Source organism: Ochotona princeps, chromosome 8 (genome assembly GCF_030435755.1).
Source record: "Ochotona princeps isolate mOchPri1 chromosome 8, mOchPri1.hap1, whole genome shotgun sequence".
NCBI classification, from domain to species: domain Eukaryota; kingdom Metazoa; phylum Chordata; class Mammalia; order Lagomorpha; family Ochotonidae; genus Ochotona; species Ochotona princeps.
Window position 1 is genome coordinate 60,713,152 of NC_080839.1, and position 21,736 is coordinate 60,734,887.

A 21,736-nucleotide genomic window follows, 5' to 3' on the forward strand; every position below is an offset into this window, starting at 1 on the left:
TCATTCAAGGACTCCCAACAACAGCACTAATACAAATATGAGCCAAGAGTGCTAATTTTAAATCTTCCTGTTGTAATTTTAAAAGGAAACACTTAACCTATATATTTGAAATTTTATAATTTCAATACATGGATGGATTTTCATATTTTACACACATTTCGATCCACACTAGCCACAGCAAAAATAGCTTATTGCTATCAGAGACAAGGGGACTCTTGTTATTTTACTTCAGCGCAGTTCAATACACTTCTATAAACAGGAGTTTGCATAGATGATTAGACTGAACCTATAAATAATTCATATAATTCATATGCTGCATTATTAAGTATGTTTGAAGGGCAGGCATCTGTCACAGCAGCTAAGAAACGGCTTAGCACACACACATTTCATTGCATACAGGTTGAGCTTGAGTTCTGGATACAATTCCAACCAAACTTCCCGCCAGTGTGTACCTTCGGATGCAGCAGCAGCAATGGCTCAGGTACTTGTTTTCCTGTCACCCATGAGGGGGACTTGTTTTCTATTCCTGCCTCCAACCTTTGGCCTGGCCCTCACCTAACTGTGGTGAGCATTTGGGGAGTGAACAGGTGGGAGATCTTTCTCTCTCAGAGTCTTTGCCTTTCAAATTAAACTGGGAAAAAGAAGTATATGTTTGAGAAATTAACTGAAGCAATTGATGTTTTCAGCTTGCTGAAAAGAAGTAACAAGAATGACAGGTATAACATTCAAATTTTTGAGTTAAAAAAAACATTGGACCTCTTCAGCAGGAAGCACCTTCAGGGTCTAGTTTCTTCATTAATCTTTCAAAGTATGTTTATTTGAAAAGCAGAATTATAGAGAGAGAGGAAAGGAGAGAGAAACAGAGCTCTCCCATTTGCTGGTGACTGTAATGACTGGAGCCTGAACTCCACCCAGATCTCCCATGTAGGTACAGGGGTTCAAGGACTTCAGTCATATTCTGCTATCCCCAAGTGCATTAGCAGAGAGCAGGACTGGAGGTAGAGAAGCTGGCAGGGAAGCAAGTGCTCACACCCAATTCCAGTGTCACAGGCAGGGGCTTCACTTGCAGAACCATAACGGTGGCCTAAGAGTACAGTTTCTTGAAACATCTGAAGTAAAATAACTAAATGTTATCAGTAGAGGATTGTGTGAAAACCTCCTCAATGAGTCCTAGGCCCTCCTACAATGAAACTTCTTCCTCTTCGGTGCCAAGCTAGCCCCTAAATTACCTGAAGCCTATATTCAAGTTACACAGGTTTGAGACCCACTTTGCTTACTTAAAAACTGTGCCAACTTTCGAGTATTATTTCATGAGGTATAAAAATGGGGGTTATAAGAGCAGTACCTACCAATCCAGGAAGGAGATGTGAAAATCAGATGAGTTAACACCTTGCAAAGTGCTTAAAGGAGCAACTGGTAGACAGTAAATATTGGTTATTATTAGTTACTCAAAGTAGGCTGATACAGTCAGATTAAGATACATCTGTTTGGATTTAAATACAAATGCTCCATCTGAAATCTAAGCGTATGACTGGCTTTTGGCAGTGTCTTAGGCATAAGGGCAAGTTGCTAGAATACAAACAACCAGAGCCCTGACTGATTCCGTTGAGTAAGGCTGAGGCCAAAGTCTCCCGAGCCCTGCCTTCCACAGTCCTCTCCTCTTAGCAGCTATCCTTTCCCCTTGGACCAGAGGACACAACAGGCATTCTACCTTGCACCTTATCTCGATGGAAAGGGACTGTGAGGAATCTCTACTACTTCTTGGAGTGGATCCCCTTTGGGTGTAGGCAGGTCAAGAAGATAACATCAAATTTGCTTTTATTTTACTCTTATTTTTGTGAACTATATTCTCTGCTGAAAAACCACTCATGGGGAGGGAGAAAATCCTGTTATCAGATTTACCTCTGAAACACAAAACTCATCTTTAATCAGATTAAGATATTTACTAAGTTCACATCAAGTGGCAAGAGCCAGGCCTAGATCTAGAGCTCCTGACCAGTGCTGCACTGGTCAGCTGGCAAAGAGAGACTACAAGCTGAAAGGAAATGTTCTCCTTCATGTAAGTTTAAAGTCAGTAACTATAAACACTAGAAGAGATTCTAAAGAACTTCCTCAGGGTTGATGATAAAATGCCTCTAATGAGTAGCATTTGTTGAGAGAACTCATAACCGCTCAGACACTAAAGCACACCTTGCACTGACTTGTTACATAATGGAACTCTACAACTCCTGCCAACTCTACAATTCTCAATATTTAGGAAAAAGGACCTAAATCCTGCAGCCTAATTGGGGTGGAACTAGATGAATGAAACAGTGACTGAGTGCTAATAATCATTTCCAGAAGGAAAAACTAAAAATATCAAGGAGTCAGAATCTAAAATAAAACAAAACACAAGATGGAGGGAAAGGAGCTAGCCTCAAGTAGCCAAGCTGATTTGAATATAAAACAACAGGGAAACAAAAAGAAATCCCAAGGTCAACACGGTCGGATAACTGTCATGTTGGAATGTGGCTACAAAGTAAGCTCTCTCAACCCAGATTATTCACTTCAGAGTGTGCACCCAACATGACTTTTCCTACTTAGTTATGAATGGACAATCATGCACTGTTACTTTAGCAGCAAGCTAGGGGGATCGCACATAAACAATCAAATGTTAGTGTTAGAATTTAAAAACTTACAGCCAAATTTACTAATATTCATAACCATCACTAAGTTTCAGAGTGTCTGGCCCTACCTGCAACATAATTCGTGAGACTTACAGTAACTGTACCACCCAGGCAAGCATTTCTAGAGAGAACAGTAAGGAGAAGGGTCTTCCCTGGCTGAATGCTGAAGACCCATAAAGCCCTGATGGCTTTCTCAACAACGGTTTTATTTACATGCCATAAAATGATACAGTGTACTCTGCATACCGTAAAACCCACTCCATTAAGGCATACCACTCTATGATTTTCAATTCATTTCGAGCAGGAGCCAATCATCACATGCATTTTATTAGCACACCGGCAGAGAACACCCTGGTCCCCTCTTCTCACACTCCTTCTCCAGAGAGCCACCTGGTTTCTATTCACCCAGTCTGAATCACTTTCTTAGGAGACCTATTCTGACCACAAAATTGAGAACTGTTGCATTAACCCCATAGAACACACTCAAGTAACCATCCATATCCCTGCTGTCCTTCCATGCCACACCCCCACCTTACTTGTGCATGATGACATTTCACATCCCACATGTTGAGCTTATTTGCTGCAAACTCCAAGAGGACAAGGACGCTGTATGCTTTACTTAAATTGTGCCTCCTCCCCCCAGGCCTAAACATGGCCTGCTGCCTAAGTTTAATGTTTTAAAAAGGGTGAAAGGGAGGGAGCACAAAGGAGTAGCTTCTCCACAGAGTCCACTATCCGATGTTCTCTCTCATTTATTCAATTGCAGGTTTTCTGTAACACTCTCCCCTAATGCAAATATTACAATAAATGAGATTATCCAAATTTAATGCCACTGCATACTCCAATATCTTTGCTTTAAAGATGTTTCCTAGCTGTTACAACCATTTACACAGTTCTATCTGTCTAGCTCTGCCTCTCCTCATTCTGCCTTTCAAATAAATTTTTAAAAAGAAATCTTAAAAACAAGGGGGCGGGGGAGGCACACTATGGCATAGTGTGCTAAGCCTCCACCTGTAGCACCAGCATCCCATAACAATGCCAGTTCAAGTCCCACTTCCAATCCAGCTCCTTACTAACACACCAGGAAAAGCTGCAAAAGATGGCTCAAGTACTTTGAGTTCCTGCACTCACGTGACAGAACCAGATGAAGCTTCAGGCTCCGGGTTCCCTCCTGGACTAATCCTGGATATTGCAGGCATTTGGGGAGTGGATGGAAGATTCATATTCATTCTCATTCTCTCTCCCTCTCTCCCACTCCTTCCCTCCGCCTCCCTCCCTCCCCCGCTCCTCCTTCTCCTCCTCTAACTCTGCCTTTCAAATAAAAAAACAATGTGTATTAAAAAATTGGGGGCCTGGCATAATGGCCCTAGTGGCTAAATCCTCGCCTTGCATGCACCAGGATTCCATATGGATGCTGGTTTGTGTTCCAGCTACTCCATTTCCCATCCAGCACCTTGTTTATGACCTGGGAAACCAACAGAAGATGATCCAAAATGGGACCCTGCACCCATGTCAGAGATCTGGAAGAAGCTCCTGGCTCCTGGCTTCAGATCAGCTTAGCTTCAGTTGTTGCAGCCACTTGGGAAGTGAACTAGTGGATGGAAGATCTTTCTCTCTGTTTCTTCTTCTCCCTGTATACCTACCTGCCTTTCCAATAAAATAAATATTTAAAATATGTATAATGATCAAAAAATGGGGGAAAATGACTTATCTGAACTCAATACTAAGTTTGTATGTAAATACAAAACATATACAACAAGTATTACATTGCAAAAGGGAATTTATGAAGAAAGCAGTTAACTGGCAAACTAAAAATAAATCTGCCAAAGCATTAAACAACTGCCAAATATATCATTCTTACAATTAGTTATTATAAGCAAAAGGGAAAAATATTCAGTTACCATTAAAATAGTCAGAAAATAAAATGTTCTTTTTTGAGAAATTCCAGTATAATCATTCAACTATGAGATAAGGATTTTATTTGGAATAGTTTTAAATTTAAACACTAGACACAGCAAACACTTAGAAACTGTTTCTGAAAAATGGAAATATGAGCTTATTAAAAGCAGAAAGCTAATTCCTAGCCTAATGAAACCATGGTTCCATAAAATTACTTCTTTTATTTTCCCCTCTACATGCCAGTTATGCCAAAGACCGAAAAAGAAGATACTGTACTGTATGCCTCGTTAGAAACGTAAAAGGGAAAACAAGCTGTCAGAAACATTACAATTGGTGCAAATCCCATTTACTGGAAACCTGGTATACTGCTTCGGTGGGTCCCAAACACACATGTAAATGTTAGCCATACATCTTTCCAGCTACTTTAGAATTATTCTGTTAAGGGGGACAAACCAAAAGAAGTCAACTCCTCATGGAAAACATCTGTTGGTAATTTATAAGTCAATGATTTGCAATAGTAGTATACATCTCTTATCAGAATGCTTTCCATGGAAAAGATTCAAGGATTCTCTGATGAAAACTTAGAGTTAAGTGAAATTATTACTTAAAAAAAATCACTACTACCACAAAGCAATCTGTTAATAATCAGGTAATTTAATTAGCCAGATTCTAAAGAACTTTCTGCCTCAGTGAAAGTTGCTGGTTTTTTTAAATTAATATCACACACCATGAGCTTATTAAGAAACAGAACAAATTTCAAGTCACTGAAATTCAATCTACCACACATTTTGGAAAAATAAAATCACATTTGTTAAACAGTCTGATTTAAACAAAGGGTGATGTCACTTCTTAAAAAGAAAGCCCAATAAATATGCTACATGTTCTGCCCTCACACACACTGATCATAGTCATATTAACATGACTCTGATCATTGAGTCATTACTATTGTATGGCTCCTGCAAAGAAAGAAAAACTAGATTTGCATCAGGGACTTTATTGTGGACAACACAGCTCTCATCTATAACACTGTTTTAGTGCTATTCTCCTAAATTACCAAAAAAAAAAAAAAAAAGGTTAATGGCAAAGTCACACGTTCTATGACCACCCCAAAAAAATTTCAAATGCTAAATAATTTAAAATAAGACTCTCAAAACTTCTTGGAACAGTTTGTCAGGAAAAAAAAATACATGATCTAGTGCAGAGTTTTCCATATCATATACCCCACACACAGCATGGCCTCACAATAACATCTTAAATTAGTGTGATCCATTTATCACAACACATGAACCACTCTTATGGCGATGCTATTCACTTCAGTGTGTGCAACAGCTTTTACCTGACATCCTCCCTCTGTACCAGGGTCCTATCATCACACTACCATACTCACGGAGTCACCCAGCCTTCCAGAATCCTCCAAGCTATGACAGGGTCTCGGACTCTGCTTGTTTTTGACGGCCTCAAAATCTGAAAAGCGGAGACTGGGCCTTCAACACATCTGACTCCAAGCAGGGTAGGCTTTCATCTCATTCCCTAATAACAGTCTGTCCTGCAAACTGTTTGTCCTTGTATCTTAAAGATCTACATGCTTACCAATGCAGTGGGTCTCAAGTGGCAGATGAATCACAGTGGGAAGTACATCATATGCAGTAGTAACTTTCTCCAATAACCATATCACTACACAATATATTCACAAGGATACGTGAATGAATATCATGTTCTACAGCATAAGACCTGTAACTCCAAAATACAATGTGAACGCAAAACACAAGTAACAACAATCCCAACAAAAGCACCAAGCAGGCTACACAGTGCTTTGTTTTTAAATAGGTATATATCCTCTGCACACTGTTATGGAAAAACACGAACTACAGATTTTTAAAACTATTGAAATAACTCATACCAGCTTTGATTTAGTGGTAGGAGTGTTTATAAAATATTATTAGATTTATTACACAGATTTTAGGATTAAGCTGTTGCCAGTGCTAATTATAACATGCCTTGAAAAAATCTAACCTACACTGATTAAACTTCTATTTATAAAAGAAAAAAATCTAAACCACAGAAACAGTGCTTAGTTTAGAACAAGAACATGTATATAACTGCCAAATTCAATCCCTACTTAGATGTCTATCTTACTCAAACACTGTAATTACAAAAAACCAAAATGAATTTTTAAGTGTTTCAAGATGCAATGGTCTTTGCACAATTTTCTAGGCTTATAATTACTTTCCTGAAAAGGTAAATACTTTAACTTTTAGATTACTATAATACTAACATGAGGAGTTAATACAGACTAAACATTTCACTCCAAGACGGAAGCTACTTTGAAATTCATAATGTTAAATTAATAATTAAATATTAGTCAAAAAAAATGGTAAGTGGGAGCCAAAGGCTAATGTTAACTTCCTGCAGACACACAAGGATGATACAACCCCTGAGCTAACTGGAGGGGCTTTTAAGACTCCCTGAACACGTAGGCAGGGGCAGCAAAGCATACATCTGAAATGGCAGAGAAATGCATCAGAATACACAGTCTCAGCTTCCTTACTTCCCAGTCCCTCGTCAATCAGCTACAGTTGGCTGTTTGCCCCTACCATTCCATGGAAACTATTCTCGCAACAGAGTCCACCTCTATGTTCTCACATCCGGTGGCCATTTGTGTCTTCACTTCATTCTCTTCTTGGCAGTATCCCACAGGGCATGGAGACACACACACACACGCCTCCCTTGGCTTTGAGATACCACTATTTCCAGGTCAGCTCCTGTCTTCCCGGAGTCCTCCTCTCCCACTGGCATGATCAACTCCTCCTTCTCTACTGACCTTCCAGAAGGTTGGACTTCTACCACCCAGACAGACATTAGTTGCCTCCCAGTGTCTCTATCCTTTCTCTCCTCCCTCCAGGTCATTTATCTGTTGACATTGATAAGCAATCCTCTCCTAGGCTCTCCAGATTCACTGACCCATCACCTGACCCTTGCATGCCTAATAGTTTCATCACACTTAATATGCCTAAGTAAACATAAAAACTTCTACCTTCACCTATTCCACTGCTACCAATGTTTCTCCATCTCAGTAAATGCTATCAGCAAGCAGCAAGATGCTCTTTATTTGGAATAAAAGGGTGTCAAACACTTTCAAAAAGTAAACTTCAAGGAACTTTTTTAAGATTTATTATTTATTTTTATTATCTGTCAGATAACAGAGAAGAGGACAGACAGAAAGATCTTCCATCCTTTGATTCAGAGTTGAGTCAATCCGAAGCCAGGATCCTGGAGCCTCTTCCAGGTCTCCCATCCAGTTGCAGGGTCCCAAAGCTTTGGGCTGTCCTCAACTGCTTTCCCAGGTCACAAGCAGGGAGCTGGACGGGAAGTGGGGCCACCAGGATTAGAATCGGCCCCCATATGGGATCCCAGCACGTTCAAGGGGAGCTGAGCTACTGCATTGGGCCCTAAGAACTATTTCTGACCAGGATAATCAATTGGGTTTTCTGATCAGTCCACAGAAGCCAACTTCACCCACAGGTACCTGAAAATATAATACTAACAACAACAGTCTAACAACTATAAATAAAAACCTAAACTGGAATAATTAGTTATAAAATACTCCTAAAGCTTCAATTTTTGGCATTAACACAACTGCAGATGCCACTCCTATCTCTCTTTTCTCCCAAATGCCTCTGTGACCGGCTTTTGACTAGCAGTTCTTTATCCCACACCAGCACTTCAGTTGATGTTTCCAAATGCTAGGCCACAGAATTCAGACCACAACACAGCCCTTCATGTCTATTCGTTAAATAACCCACCGAGATTTTTCACTATTAGAAAAACGGGGGAAGAGGAAAGAAGAAAAAAATAATAAAGTTCCAAAAAACTTAAAGAAGCTATTCTGTTTTCAACAAAAGCTATACAGAGACAGATAAGATCTTTCTAAGCTCCCACTTTCAATGGTACATTCTTCTGGAGCCTTGGTCAATCCTTCCAAGACTTTTTAAAATCCAAACCCAGGCACTTCTGGGTGTCTTTCCTTCCATTAGAAAAGCTTCCTATTTTGAGTCTTTATCACATTCCTTCTCACTGGTACCATAAATGAAAAAAATAAGGTGACACATTGATAGTATCAAGTCTCAAACTAAGAGACAGAAACTAAAGTTTGTCAGGCTACCAAAATCACCATAAATACATGCCACACAACTTTCCAGAAAAGAGAAAAATCTACCTTATATACAATGTAACATCCCCTTGTTTATCAAGGCTCACCTTATCTTTTCAACTTAGACCAAAGATGTAGCCTGTATTCTGCTCACACATCAAACACTGACCTGAATATTTCATAAATGGTGTTAAATCTAGGCTATCAAACAGCCAGCTCTAATTTAATGGAATTAACTTACCTAGAATTGGAGAGATCAAATTTCATTTAGACTCAATCGTGAAAGTTAAAAGGGCAAGTGCTATCCTGGCCTTTAAATCCAATGAAGAGAGGAATCAAGACGGCGGAATAGGGTAAGAACACTTTTAAACGGATGGAAAAACATTTAATCAGGATGAAGCAGACAGGACATATTCCAGGAAATATGAGAGAATATAACAACAGCAGAGGGGTACCTGGAGACTGACAGACACAGGAAAGCAGCAAAAACAACGGTGTGGTGTTGCAGAGACTGATACTCCAGCAGCATCCAGCTAACGGCCATCTGAACTCCACCAGCAGCCAGAGCTCCACCAGCAACCAGGTGGGAAGGGACTTTCACTGGGAGCTTGGGAGGTAAACCCAGACAAGAACTGTCCGTCCTGCTGGTCCATTTGATTTGACCAGGAGCAAAGACAGAGCAGCAGATCCCAGATGGGCAGGGCCATGACAATGTGGATTTCACAGCCCAGTCAGTCCCCTAGAGCCAAATTGGGCAACATTTTACGTAAGGAGGCAAAGGCAAGGGAAAGGACTGAGCATACACTGAGCTGGGAGTGAACTCATTTCTGTCTCAGTGAACTGCAGCAACGTGGCATTCTACAGGTTCCACCCAGGACAGGTCTGGGTAGCCCTAAGACCTGATGGCCAGCAGATCAAGACCTCTAGTGGTGGTACGTCAGGCGCCATTTTGTACACTGTGGCAATAGCTTTAGGACTGCAGGTGACAATAGTGAACTGCGCATGTGCTGAACTTACAAGAACTTGCTGAGTTCCATGGATTGCACTGGTCCCGCAGGAAAACAATACCGACTGCGGCATCCTATGGGTCAAAATAGGTCTGTCTGGCACTCAGACCTAACATCCAACAAGTTTCCAGCAAGATCAGCGCCACCAACAACCTAATTATATAGGACACCTGGTGTCCATCTAATCCTGGGACCTGTTCCAACCAGAAGTGGGAGAAAGGTTGCAGAGACAACTGTGCAGCCTCAGCACGGTATCACAGGAGGTGGAGAGTGGTGAGCCAGGAGCTGGGGTTGTGGAGACCACGATGGAAATCTAACATAAGAACCCAGACCTGGAACTTGCTGGAGGTTGTGGCACAAGTGGCTGCAAGCAAAAAGTTGTGTACCAACTGCAATAAGCAAAATCGCATTGTAGACCTGTGGGTGACACAGCTTAGAAACCTGCCCCAAGGAGAAGACTCTGCTAACCAGAAGTACAAAAACCAAGAGCAAAAGAAGAGACAAAGGCACATGAATATTACTGTAAACTCCCCTGCAAAGCAGCAAAACCCTATGCCAACCTCAGAGTTCACTGAGGAAGACATCGAGAAAATGGGGGACACAGAATCCATAAGACTCATTTTAAAGATTCTGATCAACAATGAGAAGCACATGTAAGAGTTCAAAGAATTTAAGGAAGCAATAAAGCAAATCAAGGCTGATATATCAGAAATTAAGAACACAGTAGAGCAAATTAAAAGTACAATGGAGAGTCTCCAAAATAGAATGAAGTAAGCAGAAGAAAGAATCTCAGAATTGGAAGATATTTCCTGTCATCAACGGGAAACAAACAAAAAGCTGGAAGCAGAGCTGGATCAGGCCAAAAAAAGTATTCAAGAATTGAAAGACACTATTAAGAGGCCAAATATAAGAGTTAGGGGAGTCCCAGAAGGTGCAGAAAGAGAAGCTGAGTTTGCAAATGTATTTAATGAAATAATAAAGGAAAATTTCCCTAATCTAGAGAAAGAATTGGGAAACAAGATCCAGGAGAGGCACAGAACTCCCAACAAGCTTGATCAAAAGCGATCTTCATCAAGACACATGATTATCAAGCTCTCTTCAACTCAACATAAGGAAAAGATCCTTAAATGTGCACATCAAAAAAAATCAATTGACATATAAAGGAAAGCCAATTAAACTCACAGGAGATCTCTCACAGGAAACTCTACAGGCAAGAAAAGGATGGAGTGACATATTCCAGATTCTAAAAGAAACAAATTGTCGACCTAGGATAACATATCCAGCAAAGTTTTCTTTTGTTTTTGAAAATGAAATAAAATTCCTCCACAGTCAAAAAAAGTTAAAAGAATTTGCCTCTTCCAAACCTGCCCTACAAAGGATACTTCAAGATGTTCTTTTGACAGAGAAGAGGAATAGCACCCACCAAAACCAAAGGCAAACGGGAAGAACATCCCAGTAAAATGACAACAGAAGACTAAACCAATGAACAAACCATTCCTAAAATGGCAGGACGAAAGTAGCATCCATACATACTAAACTCTGAATGTAGATGGTTTGGGCTTAATCAAACGTCATAGATTAGTAGACTGGATTAAAAAAACAAAACAACATCTATTTATTGTCTAGAAGAGACACACTTCACCAACAAAGATCAGCGGAAACTATATCACATTGGTTTTGTTGTTTTCTGTTAGTTTCATCTCTTCAAAACACTTTCTTCTGATTGAATTCTTCAGTGACTCTCAGATCATACAGCAGCATCATTTTCTTCAAGAAGGTTCTTGATTTTCATTTCTTCAGCTACATGTTACTCATTTAGTAGCATGTTATCTAACTTTGTGGTGTTGTTAATTTGTTTTTTCTCCCTAATGTTGATTTTGTTTTGTGGCTTTTCATTCAAGGGGATGTATAGTAGCTGTGTAATGGAGATTGGCATATCTAGTAACATGTCATTTAACTTCATGGCGTTGTAAGTTTTTATTTTTCTTTTTATTGTTGATTTTGTAATATGACTTTTCATTTGAGGGGATGTGCAGTAGCTGTGAAATGGAGACTAACATATCCAGATGTGAGGATACAATGTAGTATGCATTTCTACTTCCAGACAAAGATGGACTTACAATGAAACTGTTCACTATATCTTGACAATAGGATGCCGGACCCTCTGCCATCGTCCATGTCCGCAATGATGGACATATGATTGTGTATGAAGAACTATATTTTAGTAATGATATAGAGGAACTAGGTGGGGGAAGTGATTGGGGAGGGGATAAGGGAAATACCAGGAGCCTATGGAACTGTATCATAAAATGATAATAATAATAAAATGCAAAAATTTTTAAAAATCCAATGAAAAGAATGATAAACAATTGAAGACCGTCAGAAACATGAAGTTACAAACACCATCAGCAAATTCCTAGGTACAGGAAGAAGCAGCAGATTCTCCCTACCTCACAGAATAAAATGTTCTAAACAAAGTATGAAAAAAGGATTGTATCATCCTGTCAATTAAGCCTTCCAAAAAGTACCCCAAATCCAAATAAACTGTAAAATTTAGGCACAAATTATTAGATACCAAACCACACACTTCAGTGTAATACTGCAGCAATAATGTACAAAAGGTAATTCAGGATAATTCAATACTCAACCAAGTACTCTTCGCCAGAGAGCTATCAACCTATAAACAGCTACAAATTACTCAACTACTATTTACACAAGGTTTCACCACTGGTGACTCTGAGCAAATTACTGAACCTCTCTGGGTCTTAAGACCTACACTAACAACATAAAACTAGAAATAGGACCTACTTCAAGCTCTTTTTTTAACAACTTATTTATTTTTATTGGAAAGGCAAATATACAGAGAGAAGAAAATACAAGAGAAAGACTTTATGCCCACTGATTGATACCCCAAGTGGCCACAATGGCCGGAGATCAGCCTATCCGAAGCCAGGAGCTTCTTCCAAATGTCCCACATGGGTGCAGGATCCCAAGGCTTTGGACCATCCTCTATTGCTTTCCCAGGCAACAAGCAGGGAGCTGATGGGATTGGAGCAGTTGGGACGTGAGCCAGCAACCATACAGGATCCCAGTGCATACAAGACAAGGATTCAGCCACTGAACATTTGCACTGGTATCCAAAATAAATTATTTTTCAGCAGCTCCAGGAACTTAGCAAGTATTCAACAAAGGTTAGCTACAGCTATATTATCTTCTCCATTCTGATGCATAAGTTTCTTAAAGTCATGTTCATGACTGACACTATACAACCCCTTGACTGCTAATCACTCAATCAGTGCTCAGCATTTAAATGGTTGAGAACTAATCATTTACATGAAATCTAGAACATTAAAGCTTAAGAATTATCAGTCCCTTGAAAGTTTTATTTAATCAGGCATTAAGACATACAATACAAAATTTTTCCTTGAACAAAGAATCATGCCACCTCAACACAGTATTTAGGAACAGTTCTAATACATAGAGTGTTAATTTTAAAGACTGTGTATATGGATTTTTTTCATCTCTCAAAAATGTTTCTAAAGGACTGAAATCACTACAGAACATTAAATATTAGCAGAAATTGCATAAGAAAGAACAATCAAAAGGAAAGAATCATTCAACATTTATGTGGCTAAAAGAGAAATACTGCATTCAGTTGCATAAACATGCATGATAATTTAAAACTTATTCTGTTTAGATATGCATTAAAACACAAAATGAAGATTCTACCAGGTTAGGTCATAAAATCCTAACACTATACTTCTATGTTCTGGTGTATAATCCAGACTTCCCTAAAGCCTGGGTCCTTTCCAAACCCACTGTATAGCCTCCCAGGAATTCCATGCAATTTTAATAATTACATGTTTATAAAAGAAAAAACACAAAAGCCAAGTAATATTGCTCTTTGAAGCCATACTGCAAGTCACCACCAGCTACCCCCAAAACAACATATAACACCAAACAGAAAATTATCAGTAAGATTAGAAAAGCAAAACCCAATCCTAGATCTGCATATAACCAATTATTAAACTAAAACCAAATTACTTCTAAAAGTTCATTCATTAACAAGATCACATGACAAATGAAGGGCTCATCACACTTCAAGATGGTCTAGACTCAGTCCAAGGCACAGCAACACGCCAAAGAAAACACGGCCCCATTTACAGCACACCCTTCTTCACCAGATTCCGTTCTACAGAAACAATTGTGTAACTCTGGAGGACATAAGCAGCTAACATGAAAATTCTTCTAATAATATACATTTGCCATAAAGTTTTCATTAACTTATTTATTTGAAAGACCAAGGGAGCATGAGAAGGGATAGAAGTGGGAGGAGCAGAGATCTTCAACCCACTGGTTCACTAATCAAAGTTCAGCAATAGCAGGGGTTGAGCAGGCATGGAATTCAATCCAGGTCTCCCACAGAGAGAATGGAATGTGTTTCCTCTGGAAATACCCTTGTTGTCTCTATTGTCAACATATTTCTCTCTCCCTCTTTTTATATTTCTCCATAATTGTGACTTTACAATTTATGAAATTCAGAAAAGGCTTTTCAGTTGATTTCCTCTTTAGTGACATAATTTATCTTCTTTTGTGCATGAGTGGGCAAAGGGAAGACAATTTCAAAAGCCAATGGCTAATTTATTAAATTAGAAAATGGGCCTTTCTATTCTGATTTTCATTTGCTGTTTGCAGTATCTTTATGCCAAAATCTAGATACATCTGATACTTAGAAGCTGTGTGTTACCAGAATTAAATGACTAGTCAGTGTGGCAGCATACCAGACTAATCCTTTGCCTATGGTGCTGGCATCCTATATGGCCACCTGTTCTAGTCCCAGCTCTTTATCTGACATGCACACAAAATTCTTTTTTAATTAAGAAAATCACAGGATGACACGGAGGGTAAGATCACTGCCTGCAGAGCTGCATCCACATATGAGCACTGGTTCAAGTCCTGGCTGCTTCACTTCCAATTCAGTTCTCTGTTTATGGCCTGAGAAAGCAGTGGATGATGGCCCAAGAGCTTGGTTCCCATGCCCACTCGGGAGACACAGAAGCAGCTCCAGCATCCAGGATAAGGACAAGCATAGCCCTGGTCATTTGGGGAATGAATCAGAGGATGGAAGATCTCGATCTCTCTAATTCTTTCAAATAAATAAAACAAAACTTTAAAAAAATACACAAATAGTACATTTGGTGTCCTCCTTGCTCAGGGCTGTGTCACTTATTCATATTCACAGGGACCCCAAAAAACGTCTAGAAAAACGAAGCTCAAAGATATTTACTTTGGTCCAAAAAGTTTTTTGAAATATATTTAGCTTTTTCACTGTACATATTTCACTGGGTTTAGGCAGCCCCTCATGTATAAGTATGACTGATTCTGATTTATATCTCACTGCATAATGAACCAGAAATACTTCAGGAAAACTCTAGTTTTCCAAAATATCTTCCCAAGACCAAAATCTGTGCTCCCTTTTAACCAGTGAAGCCAGATATACTGTATACAAACAGCAGGTGAAACATTATAAGAAATCATTTCATTACTTTTAAATTCCAGACAGAATAGAGAGAAAGGTGTAATTATTATTTAATTAATGCAATGACAGTTTCAAGAAACCCACTGGTCCATGGCTAATCTTTTCTCTTCCTCATCTCTGTGCTGTGAAGGTCTCAGTGTGCGTGTTAGCTAAACATGCCATAAGACATCCCATTAAAGAACAGTGCCCTAGCAGCTAAATCCTCACCTTGCATCCTCCAGATTTCATATGAATTCCAGTTCACGTCCCAGTTGCTCCACTTCTCATCCAGTTCCCTGCCTGTAACCTGGAAAAACAGCTGAAGATGGCCTAAAGCCTTGGGACTCTGCACCCCTGTGGGAGACCTGGAGGAAACTCCTGGCTCCTGCCTTCAGATCAGCTAAGCCCGGCCATTGCCGTCATTCGGGGAGTGAGCTAGCGGACGGATGATCTTTCCCTCTGTATCTCCTTCTCATTGTATATCTACCTTTCCAATACATACATACATACATACATACATACATAAAAGGAATCCTAATTTAAAAAAAAAGAAGAGAGAGAGAGATTCTATCACAAGACTTAAAGTGTCAGGAACAAAAGCTTCACTGGGGCAAAATCATTATATAGAATTCTTGAGTTTTTCTCCTGAAAGTATTTTGAGAAAATATAAATTTCTGAAATGAGTATGAAAAGTAATCATTTCCTACCTCAATACAAAAGAAAAAAGATTTTTTTTAAAGATTTATTTATTTTTATTGGAAAGTCAGATATATAGAGAGGAGGAGAGACAGAGAGGAAGATCTTCTGTCCATTGATTCACTCTTTAAGCGGCTCCAACAGCCGGAGTTGAGCTGATCCGAAGCCAGGAGCCAGTTCTTGTCCTGGCTGCTCCACTTCCCATCCAGCTCCCTGCTTGTGGCCTGGGAAAGCAGTGGATGACGGCCCAAAGTCTTGCGATCCTGCACCCATGTGTGAGACCGAGAAAAGCCTATCCCAGGCTTCAGATAGGCTCAGCTCTGGCCATTGCGACCACCTGGGGAGTGAATCAGCAGATGGAAGATCTTTCTGTCTCTCCTTCTCTCTGTAAATCTGACTTTCCAATAAAATAAAATAAATCCTTAAAAATTTTTTTAAAAACAAAGTAAATCTCTAAAGAATATAAATGATTCTAAATCATTTACATTCCATATTTTAAAAAGTCAAAATAGTTTCCAATTTCAAATACCACTTCTCTTGTTTATTTAAGTAATTTGGTAAAGTGTTTAACTGTTATTTATCAATGAGAATCAAATAACTGTCATTAGCAGAGTTGCCAAGAATGAAGTATTATCAGTAATAATTCAATGGTAAATATGATTAAAGGAAACATTTCGGGTATGAGATAAACACACCGCCCCCATCCCTGCCATCTGGACTCCCTCCAAAGGCCCCGGGGAATCCAGCTCTGACCACTGCCTTGTGTGGCTGCTGGAATTCCTTGGCTTGCTGTCCCATCACTGAATTCCTGCTTCCTGGTTGCACAGCCTTCAACTCCATTACCAGTATGTAATCTCTCACTTCTTCCCTTTCTAAGATACCTTTGACTGTGCTATCAAACGACCCAAAATAAATGTCCTACCACAAGATCCTGAATCTTTCTCAGCAAATCAGACTAGACTTGGATTTCTCTGGGGGGAGAGCACTTCTAAGCCTATCACTGAGTGTCTTCCTAAAACCACACTAGTAAAAACTAACTTGGTGAAGAATCCCATCATCCTAGTACACAGGCCTTCCAACCCTAGGCACTGTGAACACATACTGCTGAAAAGAACTCAGCAATCCATCACTGGACAACACGCACTTGTCTCTCAACATTAGAGGAAAAGCTTTGTTTACTGTGTGAAACGAATAAAAATCAGCTCAAATCTTTATAGCTTCTTTAGAATTATCTACATGCATTATGTGATATGTACACATAGTAAAAACTAAATTTTTTTCGTTCTCTTCTGAATTGGTAGTGAGATCTTTTTGTTGGCAGGATCTACCTACTATCCCAACATACTTTATGGAGTTCAGTAATAATTAATTGTTTTCAAAAATTTGAGACAAACTACTTTCCAAAGACACCAACTTATTTTTATCCTCTGAATTTTTCCAGACACACAATCTTAAGACCCACTAGCCCTTGACTCTACTCCCGAGCCAAAAAGTTTTCATGCCATAAAAACAATAAATTCCAGATGAATTAAAAATTACATGCTAAATATAAGAGCTTTAAAGAATCAGAAATAAAACATAACAATAGGAAAAACAGGCAAAGAACCAAAACAATCACATATGAAAAAAGGTCATTTAAAAGTAATACACAAAGAATTTATATTAAGGCAATGTGACCATGTTTCCAACTATTACTTTTCATAGTCATCTATGATAATACCTAGCAAAGCTGTATATACAGGGCAATGAGTTCTGGTCAACATACTATAGCAGATTAGAAACAGACAGCCCTTTAGAAGATAATTTGGTATAGCTGTTCAGTTTTTAATTGTGTATACATTTTTACCCAATAAATATTGACGAAATGCCTGGCTCCTGGCTATATATTGACCCAACTCCAGCAGTTGCAGCCATTTGAGGAGTGAACCAGTGGATGGGAGAGCTCTCTGTGTCTCTACTTCTCCAACTATAACTCTTTATTTCAAACAGAAATAAACAAATCTTAAAAAAAAAAAAACATGAAGCCCAGAAGACCAACATATTAATGTGCTTTTGTGAGTCCTGGAGATCCAAAACCCGAGAGCAGACAGGGTCTACAATCATGACGTGAGTGCCAGTACAACGACGACTTTATAAAACTGAACTAAAACTTACCCAATACTAAAGAATGCTACTTCTCTAGATGTGCTACTTTCAATATTCATTCCAGTGTTCCTACCACTAAAAACATCTTTAAATTTTATAGTTTAATTTTCTGGGATCAACACAAGTAACATACATGAAAAGGGAATTCACAATAATATTTGCACCTTATTTTTAAGTTAAATTGCTATTCAACAATATGTTCATTTAATCTTAGCATCCATGGTGGTCCTTACACTAGCTTTAGATTCATTCCAATCAACTTTAGCTTCACAGAATAAAGACTTTGCACAAGTTTGCTTAGTAACGAACAGCCACAGCTTTCCAAGGTTTGTTTTAAGGAAGGGAACAGGCCCTCGCATCAGCAAAGGTTCCCTTTCAACACCTGTCCAGGAATCCCCTCCTTTCCTTTTCACTCAGGGTACTCCTAACGAAGGGGCTTAACCTCAGCAAATTCTCAAAAGCATCACCACCATTTCACGGTCAAGCTCAATCTTAACCTGCTACATGAAGCTGTTTGCCTTTTGAACTATAGAAACATGCAATCACCTGAACTGCTCACCCGGGTGGCATGGGAATGTTTACAGTTCTGATACTCCTTACATTCCAGCTGTAACTGTGCTTCACAAGGAGCCAGAAGAGGTATGCTGCATCTCTTAATGCAATTCCTTGGAGATACAGATTGAGTGGTGCTGCTACAAAATAGGGATCTGTTCTCTGCTGTGCAGTATCACTAACCTGGGCCTGCAGAATTCTGCTGAGACTTGAATGATTGCCTAAGAAGCAGGAGTTTTATACTGCAATATGGAGAGCAACTGAAAATCACTAGGCTCAAAAATGATGTGAGAAAGGCTCATGTAGAACATCAGTCCTGGGTCTAGGGCTGCCAGCTCAGGGAATGCAGTAACATTCAGAGCAGGGAACGCCATTAGTTCAGCCCACAGGGTTTGAAAGGTCAGAAAGCATCGAGTTCCCCAATGATTCCTAGCTGTGTAACCCTGGAAAAGTAAGGAATCACTTCCCTTATCTGTAAATAAAGGATAATAAAAATACACCTCATCCCACAGTAATAATACATGAAATAACACACAGCACACATAGCACAACATATGACACAAAGACAGGCCTCACACACACAAAGCCAATTCTGACACCAAGCAATGAGGTGTGCTTCAATTCAATTCAATTGTAATCCTCACAACCTGAAATCAGCATCAGAACCTACAAGTGTTAAAGAGCTAGGTCCCAGCAAAATTGCTTTTAACTTCAGGACAACCCACCTACCCTCAACTGTCTGACTTGGATACAAATTCAGAAACTCACCAAATCTCTCTGCAGAGCCACTAATCTCTACAAGTCACAAAATTCAGTGGAAGCACTAAACTTACACAGTTAAAGTATTATCACAAAGGAGAGGACCCAGGAACAAGCAAACAGAAGAGCCACCCGGCCACGGCCTGGGGGAGAGGGCAGGAGACACACAGCCTCCTGCCGTCACTCAAAGTCCAGGTGCCAGGTGCTGGCACATCGTCAAGCTCACCACCACTGCTGCAGGCTCTTCCTAAGGAGCTTCATCAGTGAGGCGGACTATAGCAAATCCCTGGCCACCTCTGGACACAATGTCCAGTCTCCCTTCTCCCCAGAGACCCAGCAAGAGGGCCAGGAGTTCTCATTCCCTTTGACCTCGGTCCTTCTCATGTGCACAGTTCCTTCCTTGAAGGTATCTAAAGACCCACCAGTCACCTCATGAGCAAAACCTCAGCAGTTGTCAAAAGGAGCTTATCATAAATGACAAAAGGCGCTACTATCAGGGAATTCGAAAAGTCTTCCGTTGTTACTTACTAGGTCAAAGACACAGTAAATGGAAGTTAATAGTTCAGAACCCAATTCATACTAATGAAATAATGGAAACATTAAAAATAAAAATCAAAAGTTTTAGAAAAGTGCACATAATTTCTTTAAAGGCAAGGGAAGGTATCAAAGCTGCCCATAAAGACTCAAGCCTGAACAATTAAGCAGAAATAAACATACTGGTAGGAAACTGAATGTGGAATGAGAATTAATTTAGTCTTATCCTAACTAAAGCTAATGGTAATAGGAAAGGATTTCAGATAAGCAGGGGCAGACGCAGATTATGCGCCTAGAGTTTTAAGTGGACATGGTTAGAATTAATGATCAAGTTTCCCTAAAACGTCCTTGCTGCCTCAAAGGGCGGGTACCCACTAGTGCCATTCTGTGCACTGCCAGAGTCAAATGGAAGCAAATTACTGCATGTGGCAGCAGGTGTGAGAGCTGAGCTCTATAACATAATCTACTTAGTATTCTGGACTCTGAACAAAATGGTACCTAATTTATAACAAGCTTTCTGAAAGAATTATTTGATCAAATGGCAAGCAGAAATGTTGGATTTTGTTCTTCAATAGAAACATTTCATTTTCTAACAGGAAAGTTTTAAGTTAAGGGTACTTCAAAAATATCATGAAAAATAGAACTAAAAGATAACATACTTGGATGCCAAAAAATAAATAAATAAAATCCATGCAGCATTTTTCATTGCACACATTTCCCATGACTTTTGTTAAATGCATGAATTTCAAAACACTTTGCATTGAAATAAACTAGTCCTTTAATTCCATTTTTCAAGAATTTTCCGAAGTGTCCTCAAAACTTCTAACAGAAACAAATGCATAATTTTCAACTAAGGGTTACAGAACAAGCTCAGAATATGTCAACAATACTATATTACGGGAGCAACTATGATCGACTCAAAAAGCTTTGTGTCCAAATACATGAAGGTACTCACACGCAGGAACCATTATACAGACTTACCCAAGGCGTTTATAATCCCGCTTTCAGAAAGTTCATTCAGCAGCTAGAAGCCACTTGGTTTAGAAGCATCACAACTTATTTTTCCCTGTAATACACATATCACCTCATCCTTTGTTGCCACCTTCCCAGGAAGGAGTTCCAACTCCGTCGTCCAGCCTGAGGATAGGATAAAGAGAAGAAAGAAGAGAAAGCCGACTTTGGGACAGTGTACAAGGCTCATCAGATACTTCACCACATGTAATGAACCTTATTTAAGCACTGACTAAATTAATGCCCAAGTAACCCAGGAAGCCAGGGAACTGTGCCTGTCACTGTGCTTAGGCCAGGCATGTCAGTCTGAGGACAGCCTACCGTGTGCACCCCTACAGGTTCCCAGGAGAGAGGGAGGTTGTGACATTGGTTTGAGCCACTGCATATGTTTTCCAAGGACACAACCCACACTAGGTCAAGGTCTGCCGTTGCCTTCACTGCTGATTTCTGGGAAACTTAAATTCTCTCAGCCTCTGAGGATCATCTAACTCAGCCTCTTCTATCTAAACCAATTCGTCAAACTATGACTCACTGTCTACCCCTACAAAAAGCCCTGAGTAAAACACCTGTCTGCATTAAGGTTCAGAAAGACAGGTCAGTTTAAATAACAGTTCCTCCTCCTCCTCATTCACTCCACTATGCTCACCCAAAAACTGCCCCTGAAATTCAAAAAGAATCCTTTACAAATTAAGCAAAACCCAGCCCGTTCTGGTTCCTGCCTCCCAAACAACATGCCCAAGACCTATGGGGTGCTTAGCAGCTATAAAGCTTCCACCCACGCGGTCCCCGCTCTCCAAAT

The 21,736-nt window shown here is 39.7% G+C and overlaps 1 protein-coding gene across 4 annotated transcripts in view; it reads right to left on the reverse strand.

Moving 5' to 3' along the window:
* The window catches only part of LCLAT1 (lysocardiolipin acyltransferase 1), a 142,900-nt gene that overhangs the window by 109,621 nt on the left and 11,543 nt on the right, over positions 1–21,736 (reverse strand). For 3 of the 4 annotated variants that reach the window (XM_058668123.1, XM_004582710.3, XM_058668120.1), the window contains exon 2: positions 20,908–21,063. The exons of the other annotated variant lie outside the window; for it this stretch is intronic. The gene's annotated coding sequence lies outside the window, so the exon portion shown is untranslated. The remainder of the gene's footprint in view (positions 1–20,907; positions 21,064–21,736) is intronic. 4 annotated transcript variants of the gene reach the window in all.